This window comes from Bactrocera latifrons, unplaced genomic scaffold, assembly GCF_001853355.1.
Source record: "Bactrocera latifrons isolate USDA-ARS-PBARC rearing strain unplaced genomic scaffold, ASM185335v1 scaffold_1320, whole genome shotgun sequence".
Taxonomy (NCBI): domain Eukaryota; kingdom Metazoa; phylum Arthropoda; class Insecta; order Diptera; family Tephritidae; genus Bactrocera; species Bactrocera latifrons.
Window position 1 is genome coordinate 1,502 of NW_017534765.1, and position 11,479 is coordinate 12,980.

Consider the following 11,479-nt stretch of genomic DNA (forward strand, 5'->3'; position numbering starts at 1 on the left):
CAAAGAATTAACCTAGGGAAGTACCTGAAAGTCTTAGCAATACCTTACCATATATTTAAAACTGCTGCGAACAAGTTTAACATCCGTTAAATGAAGACCTTTGTTTGATTCGCATCATCGGAAACTATACTAACCACATTTTAAAATAAGGAATCTAAATTTTTAATATTATATATAGTATATACATATATTCTTATAGCCTTGACGTCAGCATTAATTCCTTTTAACTACGACTTAATCAGATCTAAATTTGTACGTGACAGACGGCTACTATGCGAGTTTGGAACTCAATGAAAATGGATAGAAGATAAACATTGCGGTTGTTAGCCGAACAATTTTTACAAAACCATTTATTAGATATTTTTCATGATCAGTTTGTATAAATAATAATACTTTACATAATTTTTTGTGAAACAATCGTCTTCTTCACACTAAAAAAACTGAAAAGCTATTCGCTTTTAAAACGTATGACCATCGTTGCGCAGTGCGCTCGTAAGCTCCCGCCATCAGTGCCGCAAGAAAAGCATAAGGGTATTGGACAAAAAATTCTATATCTTTGGAATGGCATGAGAACAAAAAATTATTTGCAGATTATTAAAGGTGAATATTTCATGAAGAACACATTAAAAAAAATTTAATTATTTAAGACAAAATTATGTAAAATATTATTATTTAAACAATGAATCGTGAAAAAATATCTACAATACAGCACGAGCATTTTTCTTAGACTTCACAAAATTTCATCGATTTCTCTCCAGCAGTTTATGAGAAAATAATTTTACAATTGTATCGTGCTCTAAATTTTAACCTTCAACAACTTTAAGAAAACAAATAATTTTGACAAAATATTTATATGACAGGGTATGCTTCTAGTCCCCTTCCTAATAAATTGTTAATTTTCAAAATCGGTGATTTTGCAAAATTTTCACGAAAAACTTGACGTGGTTTGATCCAGGGGCAACATGTCTCCTGGCAGCAATTGCTACATATGATATTTTTAAACCTCCGAGGCAGCTCGAAGCATTACTGAGCTGTCCTGATAATTCGTAACACGACAAGAGGATCGGCTGATGCAGTTGTATCATCTTTCAACATAGTCCTTAATTTTGACACTATCGTTAGCCATCTAGCTTTCACATATTCGCACAAGCGACCATTACATTTTCTTGAGCAGGCCGATGCCTTACGCGTATTCAATAATAAATAAATCAATAAGGACTAAGGAGAACCTTACAGATATTCTATTCCTTTATCTATATGTTTGACACCAATAACTAATATTCCACCTACCCGCACCTACGACTTTTGATGGCATAATTGGACTCGACCTACTGACACAGGCATGATCAACTATTGATCTTATGTCAGAACTGTTTGACTTTAATGGTGGATCTGAAGCTTTGAAGTTTCCCAAATGTGCTCGAGTTAATTTCTACAAAATTGAAGACATCGAAGTTCCACTTAATGTTCGTACGGACTTTCTACAAATGATGACAAGACATGTGAATTCGTTTACCGACGCGAATAAATTACTTCCGTTCAGCACGAATGTGGTTGCATCCATCCGCATAAAGTACAATGAATCTGTTTACTCTAGGATGTACCCATTCCTCATAAGAGCCGCTGATTTTGTAAATAAAGAACCTACTAAAAATTACATTATTTGGCCGATTAAGTCTTTTTATAACAACCACACAAGGGTTGTTTTCAAAACGGTTGGTAGTGGATTTTAGGAAGTTAAATTCCAAGATTATCGCGGATAAATACCCAATGCCGAGAATTAGTACGATATTATAAACCTTGGAAAGGTCAAATATTTCATTACTCTTTACTTAAAGTCAAGGTATCATTAAATGATTTTAGCAGAAAACGGTAGAGAGAAACATATTTTTCAGTAAACGTAGAAAAGTATGAATTCTGCCGTTTGCCTTTTGGTGCTAGAGGCATCTTTCAGCGTGCCACAGATGATGTTATACGAAATATGGTCGGGAATACTAGCTATGTCGATCTAGTGTTTAAAAGCTTTTACGACGCCAATATGAGAGCGCCCAATGAAAAATTTAGTTTTTTAAGTCAAGTGTAAAGTTCTTGGGCTTTGTCGTGACAAAATAGGATACAATAACTAGCCCAGATAATGTTAAGGCTATTAGAGATTTCGCTACTTGTTTGAATTAAGAGCATTCGGCGAAAGCGAAGGATCAGCAAATTCCCTTCGAAAAATATCCCAGTGTCCTTTGACAAAATTCGGAAATCTTAGTTGGACAAACTCAGGAATATCCTATTCCAAACCATTTTACTTAACTATTGATGCTTCCTCGATTGCAGTACTATCTCAAGGAAACAGACCCATAACATTGATTTCGAGAACGTTAACGGATAGAGAGGTAAACGAAAGAGAACTCTTAGCCATAGTGGGTCCTAGACATCGTACAACATTAGTTTTACGATAACAGTAACATCGAAACCCTCATTATACTCTTGCAACTTTCACGAATCTCTCTCTCTTATTTTCATTGGGATAACTCACCTATTGGCCGATATATACATATGGTACAAAGTCACCCCGAAGTTCGAAAATGTTATATTAACTCATTTTTGACATACAGCCATAGCATTATCAGAGAAGGTTTATCCATAAATTTCAATTATATATATTACATATTGACCGATACTTTCTATCAAAAGCCAATTATAGGTATTGGGATGAAAATATTCGGTACCTTTTGATCATAACATATCATACACTAATTTATTCGTGCAAAGTTTAATTCCGTTATACTAACTAACTTCTTGGTTTGTGTACTGGAAAGTAAAAGATTCAAAAAAAAGTTCATTTTCACAACATTAAATCGGGTCCATCTACGAACTAGAATTTTTTTGTACTAAGGAACCCGTATACCAAGTTTCATCGAGATATCTCAATTTTGACTCAAGTGACAGCTTACGCGGACGGACGGACGGACAGACAGTCAACCGGATTTCGACTTTTCTCGTCCTCCTTTTCAGTTATATTTATATAACCCTATATCTATCCTGATGAGTTTTAGGTGATACGTACAACCGTTAGGTGAACAAAACTATAATACTCTGTAGCAACTGGTTGCAAGAGAATTTAAATTTTTAAACTAATTTAATTTTAAAATTATGGACGAAGTCTTATTATTTTCTTCTCATRGAAGTATGTAGTATTTAAGGGCTGCACCAATTTCTTAAAATTTCGGCATTAAACTACACGTTACCTTAATTTTGTAAAATTATGTTACAAATAACATACCGATTTGTGGTATACCATATAAAGGCAACCAGAAGTTTGAAATATTATGTTAAATAGGTATATAGAGGATAAAAAAAGTATTGACTCTGATTTTAATTGTTTGTGTCATTGCTAAAGATTATAAACAGAAAACTSATCTCTTCATTAAGGTACCTCACATACCAGCACCACGATCCATATAAGGAGTAAAGGCAAGCGGATGTTTGAACAAACTRATRTTAATTATATGGTSGTTAGAGCAAGTTTTTAACCGATTATATAAATTTTGTGCACAACCAAAAATACGGTCTTTCAATATCATTAAAGTAGCTCATATTTTGACCGACTGTCTCTTGTGGTTGCAGCTATTCGACGTCAAAAATTCTGTGCTGGTTGACGGCATTTTTTTTTTTTTTTTGTGTTCTGCACAGAGGCGAGTGCGTATATTGTCGGCAACAAGTTAGAGGTCCGAATCAATGCCTCGGACCTCAGAGCGTACGTACATAAAAGATAATGGAGACGTGTCTTCTGGTTTGCGATCCGGAGAAGAAAGGTAGCTTTATGAGTTTTCTTGTGCCGGAATGTAGTACTACAGATAGCCTAATTTTGGGCCCCAGTGAAGTAGAGCAGCCTCATTTGGGGATGTTTCATTGTGGGCGCTGAATTTACCGACCGCTGTGTTAAAGATACAAACATCCGGATGGCTTTATATGTTATATATCGGTCAATATGTATATGTACATATATTAGATATAAGTGTGGCAAAAATAATCGAATCTTTTTTTTCGCTTGATGCTCTGGAAAATTTAGCAATATTTATATGAAATGTGTTTTTGTTATTCTCTTAAATGTGTATAGTAGTTTTCTTGACGTCCACGTTGTTCCGAGTTCCGTGGCAAAAAAATGGAGAACGAGCCCGTATTTGACCCTAATCGAACCACTGCCACACCCTAACAATGTCATTTAATGTAAAGTTATAAAGGCCATAACTAAGAACTTAATTAAGATGGAGAACCAAAAATTTCACAAAAATKGATGAAATCGGATGGTAATCTCGCAAACTCCCCGTGTAAGTTTAAGGTTAAAGGTTACTCTTAAAAACTACACATAGCGCGATAAATCAATAACTAAATGCGCCAAAGACACTAAATTTTATTCATGAAATGGTGAGTGAGTTCACGCAACTGAAAAAAATTCTCTGATTGCCATTCACTTGGGAGTGGCCAAAACATTTCTTTTACATATGGCTCAAACAGCTCACGTCATTCGGTCATGAATCAAGTATCGTCTGGGAAGCCACATAACATCCGTTTTGAAGGCCAGCTAAAGTGAGAAGGCGAAACATCTCCTCCACAGGGTTGTGCTCTAGGTTACAGACCCGCCACGTTAAAAAGCTCTACCAATGAGAACTAATCGACAACCTCGAGTGAGAGCCCCCATTTTGATGACGACCATAGCAAAGTAATTAAAGATTACGATCTGAGGGCATGCATGTGAAATGTCCGGTCCCTTAAGTGGGAAGGGGTCGCTGCCCAACTGGTTGATGTCCTCGTTAGAGTGAAGGCTGATGGCGGTGATCCGCCTAACAAAAAATGCGATGGATGGGACAAGGACCAGTAGGTCCTACAGAGTGGTTATATAACAGAGAGYAAATTCAGTGTAGGATTCGTAGTGAGAGCGAGACTCTTTCGCCAAGTACTGTCAATCTCCCCGGTGGACGAAGGTCTAGCCATAATTCGCATCAAAGCGAAGTTCTTTAACATATCGCTGATTTGCGTCCACTCTCCGACGGAAGAGAAGAACGATGTGACCACAGATGTCTTCTATAAGCGCTTGGAGTGCACCAATAATAGCTGCCCCCACCACGATGTCAATATCGTGTTTGGCGACTTTAACGCCAAGTGGGCAAAAGGGTATATTTATCACAATGGTCACTAAATTCAGCCTCCCTGATGAAAATTSCCTAAACAGGAATCCTGCTCTCTGAGAGCACTCATCAGCAATTCAGTATAAGGGAACTGCGGGACGCCACTACAAGCTCTTTACGCTGCTAACGAAACCATTGATTTTCGAAAAATGCAAGAGAAAGCTAGTACGATGAGAAGTGTCGTACCGCAGTGGAGAGTAAAATGACTGCCTAACTCGCAACGTTACATGAAACTGACCAAAATACGTACGAGATGGGCTGGCGACCGAGAGCTGGAAAGAAAAGCGAGACGACRTTACCGACAAAAAAGAGAGAGGCTGAGGGGTATATTCAAAAAATCCTACCAAAAGAATGCAACTTGTAAAACCCCCAGAAAAGATGTAGTATCTGCAGCCCAAAGCAAACTAAAATCATAGCGGGAACATTTTTCGACCCTGCTATTCAGCACATGAAAGTATAGCACAAGAACGTTCCATTAACCGACCATGAAGAAATTAGAAATGCAACTACCCGTCTAAAAAACAACAAAGCGGGCCSGACGATTGGAATTTAAATGTGCTCTGCTCAATTCACTAAAAGGGAGATCGCATTGAGCGCTTTTGTGTGAAGGATTAAAGCCCACCGTCAACAAACTGATTGGACCTTATCAGTGTGGCTTTAGACTGGWCAAATCAACTACCGACCAGATATTCACCATACGACCACACCACTTCTTCACCAATTTCAAAGCTGCTTTTGACAAAATGAATAGGAGGTGCCTTCATGCCGCTATGTCTGAATTTGGTATCCCCGTAAAACTAATATGCCTACGTAAACTGATTTCAATTATCAACACCGAAAGTTCCGTCAGGATCGAGAAGGACCTCTCAGATCCGTTCGATACCAAACTGACTTCTTCCACCTATGTTTGGATGAAATAATTCGAGTTGCAGAGCTTAACCGAGCAGAGACAATCTTGTACAACTGCTGGCGTATGGAAATGATATTGATATCATTTGCCTTAAAATTCGCGCCGTTATCTCTGCTCGATCCAGACTGTATAAGGAAAGAAGCAAATGGGTGAACCAGGGCAAGACAAAATATCYCCTGTCATCAAACAAACAGTCATCGCACTCGCGACTAGGCTACCACGTCACGTAGTCCCACCGTTGACAGTCATAACATCGAAGTCCCAGATAACTTCGTCTATCTTGAAGCTAATATTAACAGTAACAACAACGTCGGCCTCGAAACCCAACGCAGAATTACTCTTGGCAACGGGTTCTACTTCGCACTGAGTAGGCAAGTGAAAAGTAAAGTCCTCTTCGACGAACAAAAACCAAACTGCATAAGTCACTCATTATTCCCGTCCTGCTATATGATGCCGAGGCATGGACGACGACAAAATCTGATGAGTCGACGTTACGAGTTTTCGAGAGAAACTTCTGCCAAAGATTTATGGTCCTTTGCTTGTTGGCTACGGTGAATATCGCATTCGATGAAGCAAGATACTTCAGCGAATTAAAAGACAGCGGCTACGATGGCTAGGTCATGTCATCCGAATAGACGACGTAGTAGTCGCCAGAGGAAGCAAAGGAAGAGGACGAATTCCGCTCCATTAGAAAGACCAGGCGAAGAAGGACTTGGCTTCATTGCTAAAGGAGGAAACAACGCACTGTTGGAAACTCATCTATAACCCCATAAGCGGTGTATACGTTAGTAATGTAGAAGAAGGTTTAATTTTTGCAAATATATTGGTAAGACAGAATATAAATACTACTACAGCAACATTTGGTAACTCCATTAACATTTTTAGAGTAATTTGATCATGTCCTGTAATCTTTCTTAGATTTACAATTTTTATGCTCCTTTTAATTACTCAAATCAAATTGGCATGAGCGACTCGAAGTTAGGCTGACCTTTTATAGGTAATTTGGACTCAGTTTCATTATATTATACTCAGTGCTGTATTTTTCCGCAAACATATGTGCATTTCTTAAACTACGTACAGCAGACTCCCATTGCACCTGAGAGGAAGGTAGGTCTTATTTGTTTTTTAGTTTTATTTGGTGTTGCTACAACAACTACTATTAGTTATTACTTCATAAAATTCGCTGTGGTATATTTTCTGAGTTTATTTTGTAACCAATATTAATGTGAATACTGATTTATTTTTTATATTTTATCCAGTTCGTTTTATGGGCTGTTAAACCCAATTGTAGTGATAGAATGCAATCATTCGTTACTTCGCATAGTTTTGTTAGTTTAAAAGATAAGAAGGTAAAAGTAACAACAATTAAAAGCGAATTTTCAGTATTTTTTATTTCAGCAAAATCAATTAAATCTGGGGTTTGGTTTTGATAGCTGGACCAATATATTAGCTTAGCAGGATATATTAGGTAAAAATTATTACGCCTATTCATAATAGTGTAGTGCAGCTGTCTTCCTTTTAATTATATACAAGGTGCATTCCAAAGTAAACAGGACCTAAAAAAACAGAACAATTGTTTTTTTCGGCAAAATCAATTTATTTTACAATGTGCGTTCCAAAGTAAGAAGAATATGTCGACTGGTGCATTAGAAACGCTTCTTTATCGATTGTCCATGGAGAATTTCATGGCATTTCATTTATTGGAAGTGAGGAAGCGTTCTAAGTATCAGTATGTTTGTGCCATCGGTGCAAAAATGAGGTTCGAACAACGAGCAAACATTACATTTTGTTTTAAAATTGTTAAAACTCTTACCGAAACCTTTCAATTGATGAAACAAATTTATGGCGATATTGCCTATCCCGTAGCAGAGTCCACGAGTGGTTTCAATGTTTTCAAAGTGGTCGTGAGGACATAAATGACGATAAACGTGTGGGCCAATCAAAATCCGTGATCACCGGAAATTCCATCAAGCTGTGCGTGAGTTCATCAAATATCAGCCGAAAGCATTATTTGGAATTGAATATCTCCAAAACATCGATTTATCTCATTTTGACATTTGGGCTTACGAAAGGTGTGTGCACGGTTCGTTTCGTTCAAATTGACAAACAACCAAAATTTCTCAAAAAAATTAAAAATTAAAAAATTATTCAACCGAAAAAATCGACCTCAGTATCTATAATTGTCTTTTGACCGAAAATGTGGGTCAATGTAAGGGATATATTTTTTGAAATTCAGTGAGAGTTCTTACTGAGCGATAGGATCTCCGCGTATCATAAATATSTTGATGTGTTGGGCATTTCTTTACATGTTAAAACATATTGTTGTTGCCTAAGGTTCTAAAGTATGGTGGCTTAATGAATCTTTAACCAACATTGCTTTTCCATCATGTGCCTTTTCATCAGGGTGATTTGTAACAAAGAGTCGAATAAGGTGTATAGAGAAAGGGGGCTCTTATTTTTAGATTAGTTTCGGACAATAGCATTACATCTATATTTTCTTCTTTAGAAATTTAAAGTTTTGCATTCCTACATACGAGTACATTCTGTGATATGTTGAGTAAGGTTTAAAAGCATACTTCAACGCATGCACTAGGTTTGTTTTGCGCCAAATTAATTTTTACAGTGTTGCCTTTTATTACTTTTGAATAACTGCCTTAGATCAGTAGGGAATATATAGTATTTGTTTACGACGGGCTTTTCTAGCGACAACTTCGGCTTCAAGTCTGTATAAATAGGGCAGTGATAACTAGCAGTGTTATTTTCTCCACAATTACTTTATTACTTAGTTAAATTTTTTTTCTTTACTTGCTTTATTTGGTAATTGAGTTTAAATCAACACATGTTCCACAAAAATTCCGCAGGATGCAATACGGCATGAGCTGCAAAGGAATAAAAAATGTGTAACACTAAAGTTGTAAGTGATTATCCGAAATATGTAATTTTTTAATTAAGGTTTTATAATTCCCGCCAGATTGGAATTAAATAAAAGTTAAATATGTCGCAATTATGTATTATTAGCAATTTTATAAAAATAACAAATCGACAACCTACAGTTTAAGCTCAGTAAAAATGGAGCGTAACTCCACGATAGAATAAGTTATCTCCATTATTAAACAATCATTTAYAATGAGAGAATGGCTCTCGCAGTTTGAAAATTTTATACAAAATAAGACCGAAATAATATTTTAACTTCGTCAATTTTTAAGATTAATTGAAATGCCGACAATTTAAATCGTGCGATAATTTTTGGACACATTAGTTTCTGTACATCAACATTCACATGTTAATTAGTATTATTTATTTTAAGCATTAAAAAATGTCTTTTAAACTAGGGAACTTCCATTGAAGTTTTACGTCCACCAGTTCTTTTACATTCCAAAGAATTCAACCGTATGTATCAAGATAAGTTAGAAGTACTGAATGCAAAGGATTTGCATATGCAGCCACCATATTGTGTTCCTTGTATCAACGTGTCATCTCCCGATATCATATCACGTTTTCTGTTTAACTTATCATCAAATAAATAATGCTCAATACAGCACTGCTAAAAAATTAGATTAATCTAACGAATGTAGAAACGGAACTATTTCAAACTGATACTTTTCTTATGCAAATTTATTATTTTCTGTAAGTATGAATGATAAAGTTTTTACATTTTCATTTAACGTATTTGTAAAATTAAAATTAAATATAAAATATGAAGACTAAGGTATTATATTTCAACATTTTCATCATCATAGTCATAATATTGCTTACCAGTGTACAACAACATGTGAAATTGCGAACACATATGCGAAATATATATGCAGCTCTGCATCATGTGACAAACGTCAAGAGTGCTACACAACCTAAAAATATTATTTATTATATATATATTAAAAATTAAAAAAGAACATTATTACATATTATATTTTAAATATTTAGATCATATTTTAATTCATAAATATCACAGATGATGACACACTACACATCGAACTGACAAAGGGACGAGACCATCGGCACACAGATTCAATTGGACGGCTTAATGCGTTTAGGACAGCTCCTGCGCGAGTTACAGTATAGGAGCCGGCTGACGTCACTACCTAAATCTGAAATAAATACTGAGGCAAATAAATACACTACTATAAATGCAATCACTTTGGTGCCAAGAATCAGAAATCAGCAATTCAAGTCTGCTCCATTGAGTGAATATATCGCACATTCCAATAAACTCAAAATATGTCGAGCTGTATTGTTTTTTATTTATAATTTTAAAACTTATTTTTTAATTTTTTCTTTGAATTCTGACTCTTAGAATATTTAGTACAATATTGTCAAACTTTATTTTTGATTCATAAGTTCGCTTTAACATTTTAACAGGATGTATAAATTTATCAATAAATTTGGCTTTGTTATTACTAAAAGTTTCTGATTAATTTTTACTTTACACTCTGCAAAATTTATCATATATTTTGTAATATAAAGTTTCTCCCGTCACAATTCTGAATAAGACTTACATTATATGCATTCTTTTTATAAATAAATAACTTATTTCTTGAACTATTGTCTTGCTGTTGTACTTAAATTCACGATCATTAAAAAAGATACAATTCCTTCTTAGTTTTTTTAAATAATATATGTGACCTGGTCTAAGAAAAGGGAGCTAACGTGTGAAAACTAGTTTATGACTTTTTAGATACTATCACGTGAAAAAACATCTCATCTTCCATCCGAGTAAACTAAGATTTTTTGACACCTAAGCCCCCTTTCCGTAGACCAGATCACATATTGTCTTTATATATATAATTTTTTTATTTACTGTTAAATCAATACATCTTCTGGATCTATTTCGGAAATTTTGTTATTGTTATTAGTTTTACATATTATTAAAAACAACTCTTTTAGTATTTGTAAAGCGAACACAAGTGCTTCATTTTTGAAAGCTGCTACTCGTCGAATTGGATCATGGTGTGTTCTGCTTCTTCAACTATCGGTGACACTTGTAGGAAAGCTATAGCCAATTTCATGGCGATCATCAGAAACATTATTATGCACATGGTCTGAAAATATATTGATTCATGGATTAACACTTTCCCGTACATTGTCATTACGTACTAGTGTGCTTAACCTATTATCATCCTCTTCCATACCTATCTTCCCATCTCTATCTAATGTTAGTGGCTTTTTTATATTTGCTAAGTGAATGTTTTGCAAGGAGATGATTTGGATAAATGGTTCGTCCATGAGTCTTACTCTTTAATAATTTTTTATTGACCCAGTCGATCTCAGTTCTTCGTAGTCCTCTTTGTACCTATTTCYTTAGTATATTACGAGTTGTTTCTTGTGGTCTATTGTGTTTTTTTAAATGGTTGGATATATGGTACATTATTTTTTACACCCAATATATAGT

General features: G+C 35.3%; 1 long non-coding RNA gene across 1 annotated transcript in view; it reads left to right on the top strand.

Moving 5' to 3' along the window:
* Positions 1 to 10,756, top strand: part of LOC108965043 — an 11,507-nt gene extending 751 nt beyond the window's left edge. Inside the window, exons 2-3 of the long non-coding RNA XR_001993077.1 lie at positions 9,423 to 9,717; positions 10,043 to 10,756. This is a non-coding gene — a long non-coding RNA (uncharacterized LOC108965043). The remainder of the gene's footprint in view (positions 1 to 9,422; positions 9,718 to 10,042) is intronic.
* The last annotated feature ends 723 nt before the right edge of the window (positions 10,757 to 11,479 follow it).